The sequence below is a fragment of the Pongo pygmaeus genome, chromosome 21 (genome assembly GCF_028885625.2).
Source record: "Pongo pygmaeus isolate AG05252 chromosome 21, NHGRI_mPonPyg2-v2.0_pri, whole genome shotgun sequence".
Classification (NCBI taxonomy): Eukaryota; Metazoa; Chordata; class Mammalia; order Primates; family Hominidae; genus Pongo; species Pongo pygmaeus.
Genome location: NC_072394.2, coordinates 35,992,875 through 36,009,787, shown reverse-complemented (window position 1 = coordinate 36,009,787; position 16,913 = coordinate 35,992,875). Strand labels below are relative to the sequence as shown.

Sequence of the window (16,913 nt, the reverse complement as noted above, 5' to 3'; positions counted from 1 at the left end):
ACCTAGAAAAATGCCTGGCACACAGTAGGCACCTAAATATTTAAATGAATGGATGAATAACAAGGAAGACAGATTTGACAATTATTTGAAAACACCCCTCCCCCTCTCAACATTCAATCTATCAACAAGTTCAGAAAACTCAACTTCCTCTAAAATATACCAAATCATCTGTCCTCTACTATATTCACTGCCATAAAGCTGGGCCAAACTTGTCATTTTTCATTTCTGGTCTTGCTGCTTCCAGCCATGCCCTATAAAATTCTTTCTCCATATGACAGGAAGAATGATCTTTATAAAATGTAAAACAGATCACATTACTGCCCCAACTATTCAATGGTTACCCATCACTCAGAATGAAATCCAAATTCATTGGATTACAAAGCTTTATGCTGGCTTTAAAAGCTCTACATGAACTTCTGTCTCCTGTCTCGCTACCCTCTTCTCTTCATCCACTACATTATATCTACATTGGCCATTTTTCTATTCTTTGAACATATTGAGTTCATTCCCATCATTGAGCCTTTGCACTGGAATATTCTTATCACTGACATCTATCGAGCTACTTCATTATTGTTATTCAGCACACAGCTCAATTTACTTCTTCAGAGAGTCCTAAATTAACACTTTATTTCATATACATATTTTTTTGTTAATGGGCTCAGTACTTTCTTTTATTTGAATTTAGAAACTTTTTATTTTGAAATAATTTCAATCTTGCAAGACTATTCAAATAATTCTGTTAATATCATTTAGCTAAATTCACCAATTAATTCATCCATTTATAAAAATCACTTTCTTTTTCTCTATCTACCTATATTTTTATCTAAACCACTTGAGAGCAAGCTGGAAACATTACACTCCCTTATGCTTAAATATTTCAGTGTGTAATTGCTAAGAGTTCGGATGTTTACTTATAAGCACCATATAATTACCAAAATTATTAACATTAATACCCTACCACCATCTTTACAGATATTATTCTAAAATTTATGAGGGATTTCCTCATATAAACGAGGTTGGCAGATCACCTGAAGTCAGGAGTTCAAGACCAGCCTGGCCAACATGGCGAAACCCTGTCTCTACTAACAATGCAAAAATTAGCCAGGCCCGTGGTGGTAGGCACCTGTAGTCCCAGCAACTCTGGAGGCTGAGGCAGCAGAATCGTTTGAACCTGGGAGGCGGAAGTTATGGTGAGCCGGGATCGTGCCACTGCACTCCAGCCTGGGCAACAGAGCGAGACTCCATCTCAAAAAACAAACAAACAAACAAACAAAACACAAGAAAAGAAATCACCACTCCCAAGTGCTAATGGAAAATAACGGTCAACCTTTACACTCTAACCATATTTAACTATCATTCAAGTAAAGGTGAAATAAAGATATCTTCAGATCAGCAAAAAGAGTGTACTACTTACAGATTCTCCAAGAATTATTAACAGATACACTTGGCAGGAAGGAATTATTAACCTAGAAGGAAAATTGTGATAAATATGCAATGTGACCAGATAATTCAATAAATATATTGATAAATCTAAATTAATAGCTTTAAAAATAATGGTAACTATTATTTTGGCTGGGAGTGTAACACACAAAATGGAAACAAAATCCTAGACAGTGGTAATATACTGAAAAAGTTACTCAATTTGAAGTGTTCTAAGACTTCTGTACTTAAAGAAAAAAATGGATATGTGAATTGACATTTTAGATTTTATGTCAAGTACACACTAAAATTTTAAAAGTAATCATCAAAATAAGGAAAATGAAACATCTATCTTTAAACTCACCCACTATTTTCACTTATTCAATTAAGAGTATCTATTGATTTGTGCGTACAAAATGTGAGAAAATAGAATAAAGTAGTTCATTAAAATGAAACAAACCAAAAAGGTTGAAGAGCCTTAAACATTTTTACTGAAGTGTTTGAGACTGACTCCAAAAAACAACATAATTCCCAAGACAAATCACCAATTCTCTGTCCCTACTCCAGACCCACTTTAAAAGATTTGTTGTTAGAGATGGTTCCCTTGGATGGAAAGGCAGTGAAACACTTTAATTCATTCTCCAAGATAAAGATGGAAATTAACATTTGTAGAAGGTCAGTCACACACACACCAAGTCTGTTGTCCTCCCCTACTTTAGACATGAAGAACAGAGCCAGGACTGGGGAAAGGTAAGTGAGAAGCCCGGGGCCCAGACAAAGCACTTGTGGTTATTTGCCATGCTTCTCTACTCAGGGAGACAGAAGCACAGTTTGCTTGTGGAAACCTCAGTTCACATTCACGGTGCAAGAAAACTTACTTCCAGTTTCATTGTGGCATTAGCCTTAGGAATGAGAGAGGACAACTTAATAAAATTAAAAGAGATGAAAAGAAAATGAGTCTCACATTAGACTGCAAACTCCTTTTACTATTCAACTTTGTTTCTCAGTATGTACAATGACTGAACGAAACAATCAGTAAGGCCACAGAAGGAAAACCCCATTCTTCCTAAGTACCAGAAAGAAGGGTTAACAGCACATGTACACACCTCAAGACAATAATATCTATAGCAATACTGATCAACATTCCCAACATGTACTAGCTCCAAACTTCAAATCAAAGTACACTTAATTTGGAGTCAGAGAAGGCTCTGTTTCAAATCTCAACTCTTCCCCTTTACTGAGTTCTCTACCTTTCAATTTCTCCACTGCTTAAAACGAAGGAGCAGATTAAAAAGCTCTGAAAAAACTCTTCAAATATTACAACTCCTAACCTATTCTAAATATAATCACATTGCTCTACCTGGAGGCTCGCCTTCATAGGAGCTGTCAGGTAAAATGTTGGCTACCAGGGGCTTTTCAAATTCTAGTATCTTTTTTTGTTTATTTGTTTGTTTTTGAGATGGAGTCTCACTCTTGTCACCCAGGCTGGAGTGCAGTGGCACGATCTCGGCTCCCAGCAAACTCTGCCTCCTGGGTTCAAGCGATTCTCCTGCCTCAGCCTCCCCAGTAGCTGGGATTACAGGCATGCGCCACCACACCTGGCTAGTTTTTTTGTATTTTTAGTAAAGATGGGGCTTCACCATTTTGGCTAGGCTAGTCTCCAACTCCTGACTTCAGGTGATCCGCCCACTTTGGCCTCCCAAACTGCTGGGATTACAGGTCTGGCCATGTCGCCCAGGCTTGTCTTGAATGACTGGGCTCAAATAATCCTCTTGCCTCAGCCTTCTGAGTACCTGAGACGAGGTACTCACACCATAGGGCCTGGCTCTAGTACCTTTTTAAACTCCAAAATAAATAGAATATAAAGAAAGAAAGCCAAAAAGACATTTCTTCCAACAGAAATGGCCCTATGTTCCTTATGATAAAAGCTCTATGCAGCTAAGTTTAAAACACTGAAATCATCACTTTAAATTGTCCGAATTATTAAATAATTTAATTTAAAATGCTGTAAACTCAAGATTTTACTTTAAAACTGGGTTACACTGCTAAACTCTCAACAGGCAAAAGTCAATGACCTCCCCTTTGATTCCTGGGCTATTGACTTGTAAAGGCTACCAGAATACCCTTCACTGATGGGGTAGTGACTTTGTCAAGGTCACAATACAATTCATCAGGAGTCAATAACAACTTTGGATTGTCCTTGAAATTCTATCTAGAGTTTGAAGCTGAGAACTTATTACCTGTTTGAGATTACAATCTTGATTTAGAACAATAACCAAAGTGGAACACTTAAGTTTATTTACTGATGAAGGAAGAAAGAAGTCTAAAACATCGACCTTCTCATTGTGGTATTTATTCTAATGAGTTAACTAGAATAATTATTTGTGTAAACACAGGAACAAACAACAAAATAATGCAAAATTAAAGCATTTAACAATGACTGCATGTTGTTTTCTCCCACAAAACATATTATCCTTTTAAACTAGGCCCCTTTCCTAACATACTGCCCACTGGATTAAATTTAACAAACCAAAAAGCAAGTGATGAAAATTTTTGTGTGCCCTACCCCCACCCTAGGGGCCTACTGGGCCACGATTTGCTTGAATATTATGGGTGTGGCATGAAATATTAAAGCAGTGACTAAAATTTTCCATAAAATCCCATCCAAAGTCTAAAAGCTTTACTACTCAGAAACAGATTCATTTCCAGACATTTAAAAGATTTACTATTCCACTTATGACACTCTGGTGTTTCTACATTTAATATTTAGGGAGGAGGTGATGGGGGTGGGGAAAAGGGTGTAATTAGTTTTGCTTGTAAAACGTTCATCACAGTTGTAGCGCCAACTGAGCTATACAGCCTACTGGGGGTCTAATAGATTTCAGGGTATTATAGTTTGAGTAATAGAGGTTGGGGTTGTGGTGGAAATCAATAAATGGCTACTACTTCTTTGCATAGACCCATATGGAAGTAATCAAGCGCAAGGGTGGCAGCTGGGGCCAATAACAGTCACCTGCAGTTGAGGGACATGGGGGTTTCAGATGGGTTTTTAATGCTAATTTCCTACAGAAACAATGAGCTAGAAAGAGCAGAGTAACAGACGAGGCCGGATGAAGAGAGACCAGCCAGAACAATGGCTGCACCTGGTGCTGGGAGCAGAGGGACAGAGACGGCACGCGCCCGCCGGCAGCAGAGGACACATCTGTCACCCTCAAAGCAGCCCATCCCCCAGCTCTTCCAGCAGGGTAAGTGGTGCAAGGTCCCTAAACGTTAACAGCTTGCCACACAGCAACAGGTTTGAGTTTTTAAAGACTGCCACATTCTCTACATGCACCCTTCTCCCATGACTAAGAATTAGTTAGCGAAGTGGGTTACCTGTCAGTCTCAAGAGAGACAGTAAAAATATCCAAGACACCCATTTTAAGTAAATCTTTTAGTTATTGTGACTTCAGTGTTTTTGGGGGACTGGGAAAAATCACATGGAAAGAGAAATCTTATTGAGTGCTGATGCAGGAAGTATCATGCTAATTTCTTTCTAATTAAATCCTTAGAACTAATTTTTATTCCCATTTTACAGTTGAGAAAACTGAGGCTTAGAGGTGAAGGTTAAATCAGCTTATGGTTACACAGCCTAATGTCAAAACCCACACACAATCTTTCACCATCTTCTCTCCATCTGTCCAAACTACCACAATCAAATGAAAATACAATAGTCCCCACCTTGTCTGCAGGAGATGCGTTCCAAGACCCCCAGTGGATGCCTGAAACCCCAGACAGTACCAAACCCTATATATACTATGTTTTCTCCTATACATACATACCTGTGATAAAGTTTAATTTACAGGCTGGGCGTGGTGACTCACGCCTGTAATCCCAGCACTTTGGGAGGCCGAAGTGGGTAGATCACCTGAGGTCAGGCGTTCGAAACCAGCCTGGCCAACATGGTGAAACCCCATCTCTACTAAAAACACAAAAAATTAGCTGAGTGTGGTGGCACATGCCTATAATCCCAGCTACTTGGGAGGCTGAGACAGGAGAATTGCTTGAACCTGAGTGGCAGAGGTTGCAGTGAGCTGAGATCATGCCACTGCACTCCAGCCTGGGCAACAAGAGTGAAACTCCGTCTCAAATTAAAAAAAAAAAAAAAAAAAAAGTTTAATTTACAAAGTAGGCACAGTAAGAGATTAACAAGAATAAAACATTATAACAATTATAACAATATACTGTAATAAAAGTTATGTGAATGTGGTCTCTCTCTCAGAATGTCTTAGCGTACTGTACCACAGGTAACTGAAACCCTGGAAAGCAAAACTTCGACTAAGGGGAGACTACTGTACATACTCCATTTACTGCAGAGCTCCAGCTATGACAGACAACTGCAGATAATATGTATACATATACAGAACTGCATCCCACCTTGCCAGGCATCTCTAACAAACTGCCGAGGATTGAACGATAACAGGATTTCCACGAGCTGTTGCTTTAAACAAAACACAAAGAGTTGCTTTTTCAGGTTTTGGCATGCTTTAGGAAAATTAAATCCATATGCATTTTACATTTCCCAGTATCAATCTGTGTCATCATATAGTTCTCAAAAGTCAAATGCTGTTTGGAAAGCCCATCAGCCAGTGAAAATACAACCACCAGTTATAATACATTGTTTTTCTGCAAGATAAAACCACCACTAATTCCTTTATTTACTGACTTGAACTTGGAGGGAAAATTAAACAATCCACAGAGCCCATCATGGTAGAAACCTTTTAAATCACAGCTTCCTGGTATATAAATCACACATATAAAAGATGGCTACGCATGCATAAAGGTAAGTATCTCAGAAGTAAACAACTGATCTTGGATTTGGAAAGACAGCAACAGCTAGACATACTTCAAAACATGGTAGAAATGAATACTATGTAATTATGCATTTAATAAACTTTAATTTAAGGCTCTAGAAGAAAGTGAACCTTTCCATCCTGCCACTATGCTCCTTCTAAACATGAGAAGTCCAAATCCTTCCTGTCCTTCTAAATTCTGATCAAATGCTACCTCCTTTAGGAAGGTTCTCTGATTCCCACAGTTGGTGCTAATTTTCAGGACTTACAACTTTTGTACTTTTTTTTTTTTTTGAGACTGAGTCTTGCTCTGTCGCCCAAGCTGGAGTACAGTGGCATGATCTCGGCTCACTGCAACTTCCGCCTCCCAGGTTCAATTGATTCTCCTGCCTCAGCCTCCCGAGTAGCTGGGATTACAGGCACATGTCACCACGCCCGGCTAATTTTTGTATTTTTAGTAGAGATGGGGTTTCGCCACGTTGGCCAGGCTGGTCTCGAACTCCTGACTTCAAGTAATCCACTCACTTCGGTCTCCCAAAGTGCTGGGATTGCAGGTGTGACCTACTGGTGCCCAGCCACTTTTTGTATATTTTATCTCCTCTATGAGATTTCACCTTTTAAAAAAAATCCCTTACCATATTATCACATACAACAGGCAATTCAAAATAACATTCGTAAAATGGGTGTCCTGGAAACTCAACATAATTCTAGTCTAAGCTCAGCCAGCAACCAGGAGGATATTGAACTCTGGGCTGGGGAGACTATTTGCCATCCCTCAACTTTCCTATTTTATCTATAAAATAATGTGTTTGACTAGATTATCCTAAGGATCCTTTCCAATCCTAATATTGTCCATAGGTCATCTCTGGGGACTTATGAGCACTGAGTAGCCTTAGAATAACTATCAATGAACTGACCCAACCAATCTTTCAGATCCAACTGAATTTTTCCAGTTGTGTATTAAATACATTCGTTCACTCAAATGTATTTTTTGATGTTCCCACAAAGCCACTTAAATGTCATTATCCTCATCTCCAATTTATTGACATTATTGCATTATGTGCCTCCAGTCCAACAAGGACCCTTGCTATGAAAATATGCTTGGGACATTACTGGAAGCCAATTTAGGAGAATTTCCTCATAGTAGTAAGATTCTCATGATGCTTTCATAATCTTCAGAAAGAACCATGATTTTCTCCAGTATTCAACTCAAATGTATCTTGGTTATAACCTCAGTAGCAAGCAATACTCTCCTGAACTGTCTGGTCCTAGCAAGACTTTTAATCACCCAACTTTATTTACAGTGAGTGAATCTTCACATCCTAAAATGCATATTTTTTCTTATTTATTATGTTTCTTGAAACTCTAGCATCCAAAGTATTCCTAGCATGGACATAGTCATATGAAATCCCCTTTTCAGGCCCTCTATAGTAGGCCCTATCCTACAGAAAAGCATTATCCTGCAGAAAAGCATTAAGTCCTTTTCTCCCCACTCATGTCTCCTAGGCTACAATGGAAAGTGTTTTCTCACTGAAGGAATACCATGTGAATTCAGTATAAACACTATATCCTCTCAAGTATTCAGAAAAGTCCCAAAGATGCTTGCTGAACAATGCACCTATCAAAAAGAGATGTCCCCAAATTTTTACAAAATCATTTTAGTCAATTTGGTATAAAAGAAAACGTGGAGCCAGGTGCAGTGGCTCACACCTATAATCCCAGCACTTTGGGAGGCCAAGGCGGGCAGATCACGAGGTCAGGAGATCGAGACCATCCTGGCTAACATGATGAAACCCCGTCTCTAATAAAAATACAAAAAATTAGCCGGGTGTGGTGGCGGGTGCCTGTAGTCCCAGCTACTCGGGAGGCTGAGGCAGGAGAATAGCATGAACCCGGGAGGTGGAGCTTGCAGTGAGTCGAGATCGCACCGCTGCACTCTAGCCTGGGTAACAGAGCGAGACTCCGTCTCAAAAAAAAAAACTTGGGAAAAGTTCCATTTTAAAAGTCTCCTTCAAGTCAGTGTGGTGGCTCACGCCTGTAATTCCACCACTTTGGGAGGTCGAGGTGGCCCTATTGCTTGAGGCCAGGAGTTTGAGATAAGCCTGGGCAACATGGCAAAACCCCACCTGTATAAAAAATACCAAAATTAGCTGGGCGTGGTGGTGCATGCCTGTGGTCCCAGCTACTCAGGAGGCCGGGGTGGGAGGATCACTGAAGTCCGGAAGAGTGAAGGCTGCAGTGAGCCATGATCATGCTTCTGCATGCCAGCCTGATCAACACAGTTTGAGACCCTGTCCCAAAAAAAAGAGAGAAAAGAAAAGAAAAAAAGAGGGCCAGGCGCGGTGGCTCACTCCTTTAATCCCAGCACTTTGGGAGGCTGAGGCAGGCAGATCACAAGTTCAGGAGTTCAAGACCAGCCTGACCAACATGGTGAAACCCATCTCTACTAAAAATACAAAAATTAGCCGGGCATGGTGGCACGCCTGTACTCCCAGCTACTCAGGAGGCTGACGCAGAATAGCTTGAACCCGGGAGGTGGAGGATGCAGAGAGCCGAGACCATGCCACTGCACTCCACCTGCGCGAAAGAGTGAGACTCCATCTCGGAAAAAAAAAAAAAGAAAGAAAAAGAAAAAAGTCCCCTCCACCTCAAGAAATCTGACTATAAAATTGAAGGAAGAAATTGAAGAGTACTATACTGTCCACTTAATTACCCAATTAATATAAATAAAAGCTGAAGAACTTTAAGGAACAAAAATAGTTTTTAAAGTTTCTATTTGAGAAATGGTACAATTTTTGCATGACTTGTAATACACGGGGGAAAAACAATTTTCCAGCGGGAGGTCGCGGAGCGGGGGGAACAATTTCAACAGTGTCGTCACAAAGCAGTACAATTCAGTACCTCACTCCTGCTTGTTGACTTTTTCAAAGTTCTTCTGTTCTGGTATAGTTTGGCAAACATAGCATAGAACATTTAGAATAGATGCAGACAATCTGAGAGACGAGTACAGCAAGAGGAAGGGCGCCCTGAAAACTAGAACTACAGGCCAGACTCATTCTTGCCCAGGAGCTGAAGTTAAAAATGCAAGGGGTTTAGGAACCTATCGCAGCAAAAAAAGTGAACGTCTAGAACTCTTGAAACTAACTTGTATGCTTTCTATGTGCCAGACAAATTTCCCCAATAACAACATCAGTCAGGAATTACACAAAATAGAGATTCAAAGAGAATAGTGGCTTGCTTGAGATTACAGAACTAGTAAATAATGGCTACACAGTTTGTGTAAGTCCCAAACTCATGTTCTTTCCATAGAACATGGAAAGGAAGCCTAGATTCGAAGGCCTCAAAAACATGAATACAATGTATGGAAACAGTAAAAAGTGGCCAGGTACAGTGGCTCATGCCTGCAATCCCAACACTTTGGGAAGCTGAGGCAGAAGGATCACTTGAGCCTAGAAGTTTAAGAGACTAGTCTGGGCAACACAGTAAGACCCATCTCTATTTCTTATATATAAGAAATAGCAAAAATCTAAAATAGGCATCACAAACTAACAAGGACTACAGAACACAGTATGTAGTTATATGCACATGAATTTACTGCATCGCAAAACTACCCCAAACTCACAATTCAAGTCAGATTCATTGATGTTATTTATTTTATATGTAGCAAGAAAACAGAAGAAAACAGCATAGGAGCAAAATGTAAATGAAAAACTGTTAGATATATCTAAAATGAAGAGATGCTGTTAGTTTTGCTTCAATCTCTTTTAGTTGTAATTTGCCTGCATATACCGAAATAAAATCTGACAATAGAAAAGAGTGTTTTATGAGCCATCTTTTTAATATGGCCCATTTGTATTATGCATACTAAAGGGGAAAAAAATCCCTCTAAATATCACAGAACAATCCAACGTGGAAAACCTTACAGATATATTTGTGGGACTACTTTTCTAGCTGTAGAATTCATATATTACATCTAATTATTAAGTAAACCTTGCATTCAAAAAAGCATGACATTCAAATATAAAGTTGGCAACAGAAAAATAGAAACATAAACAAAATGAAGCATTAAAACAAAACTGAGTAGAAAGGCTGAACTCTTGTATCAAATATCAAGAAACATTCATATCGTCGTAATTTGAAAGAAGTAAAAAGCTTTGAAAGGCAGAGAATTGTACACTTTAACCCCCAAAACTATATTAAAATGTACTTACCCCAAATGCCCAGATTATAAACAATCCAGATTCTTAAATACACCAAATTTATTTGAAATAGATATTCCAAAGCTCCTCTTTTTCTCCTCCTAATCTTCAAAGCTTAATCGGAGACCAGCCTTCCTCCTCCTTTCATTAGCTGGACATGTGTCAGCTCTCTCACATCTGCGATTTCTCACTGACTAGAGCTGCCTGTCCCATTCCAGGGAAACACAGATGGATCCCAGATGGGAAGGACCTGCCAAACAGACCAGCTCTTCACCTTGCCAGAATCCCCAGATACAGTCAGTCTCTCTCTTTTTCTCCCTCCCTCCTGCTTCCTCTCTCTCCACTACCCTTCCAACCCTCCCTGTTACCGGGGCTCTTTGCCAGCTGATGTCACTAAGTACACACCTCCCAGTGGCTCCTGGCCAATCTGACATTAACTTGTTAAATACGTGTAATTTGTTTATGGCTGACAATAACAGCAAAGATATTGTGCAAAACCTATCTGTGCAAATCCCTAGTGGAATAACATGTAGAGACACACACAGACACACAGACTCACATTTTTGGGAACATTCAAATGTTTAGCAATTACCATTTAAAGTCCTATATACTGTCTGGTTTCTGCTATTGTTTAATAGCTTCTGTTTTTTGAGCCAGTTTTTAAATCCTAATATAACAAATTCCTTTTTAAAATCAATTATTAAAAATCTGTTTTGAACACGTAATTGGATGAAAAATATAAAGTTGCAAATTAATTTGGGGAATATAAACAGAAATGTATGTAAATGATTCATACAAGCTGCCTCTCAGATCCAGACTTGGTAGCACTGCAAAACTGGCACGTGATTAAAATAAGACAATGCAGGCAACATGGTTCTGATGCTGTAAAGATTATAAATGGAAGATGGGGACACAAAGCAAAATTGTTTTAAAACAGAGCAAATATAAATGTCAGAAATAACATAATATTTAACATTAAAATAACTGCTAATATAAGTGTCAACAATGAGTAGCCAAAATAAAAAATATTTTAAGAATAATAACAATGAAAATCCAGAGAGATGACAGAAACCCATAAGGTCAGAGTTTAATCCTTTATACCTCAAAGAGCTAGCATATAATAGCTGCTCAGTCAATTTCTGCTAAATAGAAATCGAAGGTTGACAACTGATACCATACTATAGTTACACAAAATGGTACCACTGGGGCAAATTGAGTGAAGGGTCCAACGGACCTCCCTGTACATTTTTCATTATAACTTCCTGTGAATCTACGTTTTAAAATAAAAAGTTAAAAGACTGTGGGTGGTGGTAGCTGGGTGCAGTGGCTCACATCTGTAATCCCAACACTTTGGGAGGCCAAGGCGGTCAGGTCGCTTGAGCTCAGGCGTTTGAGATCAGCCTGGGCAACACAGTGAGACCCCATCTTTAAAAAATAAAAGAAAAAGAAAGGCCAGGCACTGTGGCTCACACCAGTAATCCCAGCACTTTTGGAGGCCAAGGCAGGCAGATCACAAGCTCAAGAGATCAAGACCATCCTGGCCAACATGGTGAAACCCCGTCTCTACTAAAAATACAAAAATTAGCTGGGTGTGTTGGTACACACCTGTAATCCCAGCTACTCGGGAGGCTGAGGCAGGAGAATCGCTTGAACCCGGGAGGCGGAGGTTGCAGTGAGCTTAGATCACGCCACTGCGCTCCAGCCTGGTGACAGAGCAAGACTCTGTCTCAAAAAAATAAAAAGCAAAAGCAAAAAAAGATGGCTGGGGGAAGGCGGGGGTCTTGGCTTCTTCCTGGGTCACGTTACATGACACATATCCTATACTAAAATCTACATGAATACAGATTTGGCATGAAAGATCCCCTGCATATATATATAGTCAAACAGGTGTGGTTATAATTCTCTAACCCTTAACCTTCTATCATACTTGGGATATATCTGCAATCTGTAAACAATATTTCTGTCATGGCAATTTTTGACAAATAGGAAGGAAGGCTATTTCTGTCAAGGGCAACTTAATTACTAGGTTTTAGGGCTTCATTTCATACCAGTGATGGTGGTAATAAGAGTAACAGCAGCAGGTTCAGTGTTTGTCATATGTACTCACTAAGTGTCAGAGACTATTCTAATTCCCTGCATTGCTACAAAGGTCCTATATTAAAGGGCCTATAAGGTAGGTATTATTGTCTCAGAGTTATAGCTAAGGAAAGTAATGTTCAAACAAGTTAATGCCACATAGCTAGTGTCAGCATCAGGTTGTCTGAATTCACAGCTAGAGCACTACACCCCACTGTTGACAAGAAAATGAATCCAAAGATGCTGCTGGCTGTCTTGGATCACTTGTTCTCAAGGAAGCCAGCTACCATGTTGTGAAGACACTCAAGCAGTCCTAAGAGCCTTCCACATGGGGAGAGACTGAGATATCTTGACAATAGCTGGTATCAAATTGCCCACAATGTAAGTAAGCCATCTTGACAGCAGACACCAAGCCACTACCATCGAACTAAGGCACCTCAGAATTATGACCCATACAAACCATGTGAGATGATAAATACTGTTATTTAAAAAGGAAAACAAGGTGGATCTTTCACTTCTAGCACCCAGATTATGCATCCTAAATAGCATTTTCCAATAAAAGGAAGCAGAGCTCTTCAGGAAAATAGTCAACTCCAGGTATAGGGCAGAAAATGTACAAAACTTGTCATAACAGAAAGCAATCACGCTATCAATCACTTCTGGAGTTATGTCCCAAGGACTTAGAGAATGTGAAGAGGCTCCCACTAACAAAGATGGGGTAATTTGAGGAGCAATAAAAAATGACCAAAATTGGCCGGGCGCAGTGGCTCACGCCTGTAATCCCAGCACTTTGGGAGGCCGAGGTGGGCAGATCACAAGGTCAGGAGATTGAGACCATCCTGGCCAACATGCTGAAACCCCGTCTCTACTAAAAAATACAAAAATTAGCTGGGTATGGTGGTGGGCGCCTGTAATCCAAGCTACTCGGGAGGCTGAGCCAGGAGAATGGCTTGAACCCAGGAGGCGGAGGTTACAGTGAGCCAAGATCGTGCCACTGCACTCCAGGCTGGTGACAGAGGAAGACCCTGTCTCAAAAAAAACAAAAAAACAAAACCACAATTGGGCCAGGAGCGGTGGATCACACCTGTAATCCCAGCACCTTGGGAGGCCGAAGTGGGCAGATCGCCTCAGGTCAGGAGTTTCAGACCAGCCTGGCCAACATAATGAAACTCTCTCTCTACTAAAAATACAAAAATTAGCCAGGCGTGCTGGCACACGCCTGTAGTTTCAGCTACTCAGGAGTCTGAGGCAGGAGAATAGCTTGAACCAAGGAGGCAGAGGTTGGAGCCAAGATTGCACCATTGTACTCCAGCCTGGGTGACAGAGTGACACTCCATCTCAAAAAAAAAAAAAAGAAAGAAAGGAAAAAAAGAAGCTGCAATTGATTGAAACACAACAAAATGTTTAAATCATGAGTTCATAATAATACCTATTAAAAAAACTAATTGATTACTTACCTTTCAGAGAATATTAGAGAACCAAACTCATTCTAAAATCTGGTCAATCAAGCATTTCATCTGTCTTTCCTATATGAACTGTATATCTAGTTAAACAAATAGTTGGAGAAAAGTGTTGGGTTCAATGTTCACTATTTCGATGATAGGCTAACTAGGAGCACAAACCTCACTACTATGCAATACATCCATGTAACAAAGCTGCACATGTACCCGAATCTAAAATAAAAGATTCAAGAACCGCGCCCCCCCAAAATAGTTGGCAAAAAATTGATCTCTATTGAAATAATCCAACTAATAAATGACGAAATAATATACCTGGAATATCATCATTTTGCAAATCCCTAATGAAAAAATCAATCTAATGATCATCAATTGCTACTACTATAAAACGAGAGACACCTGGAAATTAATATGCCTCCTAATGAATCATGCTTTACCAAAAAAAAAAGTAAAACAATATGATTGAGCAAATTTATAAAACATTGAGGGGACACAGGAACATGTTAATGGCAAGATGATGATGTAATTAGCAAAGTCTAGAATGTGGAAAACTTTATAGTCCAAGCAATCCAGATTCTTAGGAAAAAAAAGGGAGATGGAGGGAGTTAGGAGCAGAAAAAAGAGAAATAAGGGCCTAGCGCGGCAGCTCAACCCTATAGTCCCAGCGCCTTGGGAGATTGAGGAGGATGTCTCACTTCAGGCCAGGAGTTTTGAGACCAGCCTGGCCAACATGGTGAAACCTCATCTCTACTAAAACCACAAAAATTAGCTGGGCAAGATGGCGCACTCCTGTAATCCCAGCTACTCTGGTGGCTAAGGCAGGAGAATCGCTTGAATTTGGGAGGCAGAGGTTGCAGTGAGCCATGATCGCACCACTGCACTCCAGCCTGAGCGACAGAGTGAGACAGAGTCTCAAAAAAAAAGAGAGAGCGCCCAGGCGCGGTGGCTCACACCTGTAATCCCAGCACTTTGGAAGGCCGAGACGAGTGGATCACGAGGTCAAGAACTCAAGACCAGCCTGGCCAACATGGTGAAACCCCGTCTCTACTGAAAATACAAAACTTAGCCAGTCTAGTGGCTGGCACCTGAAATCCCAGCTACTTGGGAGGCTGAGGCAGAAGAATCACTTGAACCCAGTAGGCGGAGGTTGCAGTGAGCCGAGATTGCGCCACTGCACTTCAGCTTGGGCGACAGAGCAAGATTTTGTCTCAAAACAGAAAAAAAAAGAGAGAGAGAGAGAGAAATAAAAGACCTAAATGTGGCTGGTCACAGTGGTTCATGCCTGTAATCCCAACACTTTGAGAGGCCAAGGTGGAAGGATCACTTGAGGCCAGGAATTTGAGACCAGCTTGGGCAACATACCAGGATCCCATTTCTACAAAAAATTACAAAATTAGCCAGGCGTGTTGGGGCATGCCTGCAGTCCTAGCTAACTGAGAGGCTGAGGTGGGAATATTGCTTGACACCAGGAGTTTGAGGCTGCAGTGAACTATGATCCCACCACTGCACTTCAGCCTGGGTGACAGAGTGAGACCCTGTCTCTCAAAAAATATATAGACATAGAAATACACATGCAAACACACTTTCATACATATACTTCCTAGCTGTTTGCTGAGAGGTTCTAGAAGCAATGACCCCTTGTATAAATGAACACCCAGATCTTGATTTCTAAACTACATTTTCTACTAAAACCAAGGATCCTTGGAGAAATAGCTGATCTCTGGTAGGGCAGGGAAAGTAAAAGATAAGCACACGGCTGGGCGCAGTGGCTCACGCCTGTAATCCCAGCACTTTGGGAGGTCAAGGCAGGCGGATCACAAGGTCAGCAGTTCGAGACCAGCCTGGCCAACATGGTGGAAAACCATCTCTACTAAATATACAAAAATTAGCCAGGCGTGGTGGCAGGCGCCTGTAATCCGAGCTACTCGGGAGGCTGAGGCAGGAGAATCGCTTGAACCCAGGAGGCGGAGGTTGCAGTGAGCCAAGACCGTGCCATTGCACTCCAGCCTGGGCAACAGAGTGAGGCTCTGTCTCAAAAAAAAAAAAAAAAAAAAAAAAAAGATAAGCATGCAACACCTTGGGCAAGAAAGTAAGAGACTGCTCAAAAATGACAGGGGTATGTCAAAAGAACACTAAAGCCAGTTAGAAGGGACTACCACTGGAATTGTGCAACAATTTAAGCATCAAAATAAATAATAATAGTAATGGATTAGAGCATAATCCATAGCTAATTTTTTTAATCAATCAACAAGGAAGAAAGGAAAGCATTCCTTCATTAGAATGCCAATATGTAAATGCAGAAACAATGATGGAATTAGAAAATTACCACTAGTAGGGTGCAGTTGCTCACGCTTATAATGTCAGCACTCTGGGAGGTCAAGGTGGAAGAATCACTTGAGAACAGGAGTTCAAAATCTGCTTGGGCAACATAGTGAGACCTTGTCTCTACAAAAAAAAATTAAAAATTAAAAAAAAGAAAATCACCACTAGATGCTGAGATTACTAGTGAATAGAAAATGAATGAAAAACAGGACAACTTCATCATCTCTAAATATACCCAACAAATTACTTATTAATCACAAAGAGGAAAGTAGTAATTTTTGCAGTGGAGTAACCTGGCAGACATGACCTTAATACAATGATTAACCAATCACTAATATTGAGACACACTGATCATGTGCCTCCTTAAATGAAGCATTAAGGAGAATACATCCCTTCTATAGTATTCCAGCCCGAAATTCGTAACATTAATGTAATCATAAGGTAACGGCAACAAAACCCAAACTAAGCACAAAACAACTGGTCTGTATTCAAAATTGGAATGGTCAAGAAAAGAAAAGTACCAGGAGGGGAGAAGATGAGGCAGGCAGGCTGAGGAACTGTTTTAGAATAAGAAAAATTAAAGAGCCGCAGTGGCTCACATTTGTAAT

General features: G+C 40.3%; 1 protein-coding gene across 8 annotated transcripts in view; it reads right to left on the bottom strand.

Moving 5' to 3' along the window:
- Window positions 1-16,913, bottom strand: part of CBFA2T2 (CBFA2/RUNX1 partner transcriptional co-repressor 2) — a 158,141-nt gene that overhangs the window by 76,805 nt on the left and 64,423 nt on the right. For 2 of the 8 annotated variants that reach the window (XM_063659136.1, XM_054467477.2), the window contains exon 2: window positions 16,310-16,428. The exons of 4 other annotated variants lie outside the window; for them this stretch is intronic. The gene's annotated coding sequence lies outside the window, so the exon portion shown is untranslated. Of the gene's footprint in view, window positions 1-1,414; window positions 1,434-10,462; window positions 10,781-16,309; window positions 16,429-16,913 lie in introns of those variants that run through there. 2 more of the 8 variants (XM_054467478.2, XM_063659138.1) reach the window with 2 other exon arrangements.